The following is a 1,187-nucleotide window of genomic DNA, read 5'->3' as shown; positions in this document are numbered from 1 at the left end:
ACACAAAGTAATTCGCAAAGATTAATCCTTTGGACAACTTTTTGAATTATTTATGTTGTCATGGAAATCATCCATTATTCGACGCCACACCTCTTGACCACGCCCAATCAGCCATTTTGATCGTTTTTCATAGAGTATCTTTGTGCCTTTCAAGAGCTCTCAGTAGACCTGCAAGTTCTATTCCATTCACTTAAAAGTGCTCCAAAGCACCTAAACTGCTTGCACCTACATGTACATAGATTTTAGCTGCTGCATTTACTTACAACCAGTTTCATTGCCTTTACAATATCATCAACAAATAGTCAACTTTTTGCAAAAAAAAAAAAAAATGTGTTGAATAGCAATTATATCAAAGTGCCGACAAAGCATTCTTTCACTTTTCTATTCTTTCTTATGGTTTCTATTTTACCACTAATATTATTCAATACCAATTTCTGCCAAGAAGGTGTGGTTTCCTGTAAAACGCAAGTGTTTGCCCTAAAAAGAGGCGTGGTAATTGCTTTTTTATTAATTGTTATTACCTTGTTGTAGTTCTACAACAAATTGTCAGGCAAAGAGTTAATATGAAAAATAATTAACCTCCAATACTGCAATCTGATTGGTCAATCGCAAGGTGGCATAGTAGAAGTACATGTATTAATGTCCAAACATGATTAATCCATGCAATAAATACATCCCATACAGTAATAAGATAACTTACTATTGTAGTATCAGACTCCAGTTGACATGTATAGACTGTATTAACATCTATATCATAACCATCATCACTAGCCACTGATCCACCAAACATGACAGCTTTATTACTAGTAATGTTTTGAATAGCAAAGGCAGCAGTAGGAGGACAACACTGACCACTAATAGTTGGAATAATCCATTGTCCTAAATAGAAATAGATAGTATAATTAGAATTATTAAGTATGACACTGCAAATATCATGTACATACATGTATACATGTATAGCAACATAACAAGAAATAATTAATTTGATGATTGGTAGTTTGGAGAAAAATGACTAATTTAATTTTGTTATTCTGTTCAACATGCATACATGCATAGCATTGATTAGCACCTTGATGAAAAATGACCAATTCAAATTGTCCATTTTGTTCCCCTTGGCACAGATACATGTCAGTTGTGTCTCAATAATTATGACAATATTTGACAATATCATTCATAAATGGAGTAAA

The 1,187-nt window shown here is 32.8% G+C and overlaps 1 long non-coding RNA gene across 1 annotated transcript; it reads right to left on the bottom strand.

The window, feature by feature from the left end:
- Positions 1-331: 331 nt before the first annotated feature.
- On the bottom strand, positions 332-580 carry LOC109593419 (uncharacterized). Its single transcript, XR_002190945.1, has 2 exons — positions 522-580; positions 332-477 (listed from the first exon to the last, which is right to left on the bottom strand). It is a non-coding gene; the product is annotated as an uncharacterized LOC109593419 (long non-coding RNA).
- Between the last annotated feature and the right edge of the window lie 607 nt (positions 581-1,187).

This window comes from Amphimedon queenslandica, unplaced genomic scaffold (genome assembly GCF_000090795.2).
Source record: "Amphimedon queenslandica unplaced genomic scaffold, v1.1 AMPQUscaffold_1593_Cont26399, whole genome shotgun sequence".
Lineage (NCBI taxonomy): Eukaryota > Metazoa > Porifera > Demospongiae > Haplosclerida > Niphatidae > Amphimedon > Amphimedon queenslandica.
This window is presented reverse-complemented; position numbering and strand designations above follow the sequence as displayed.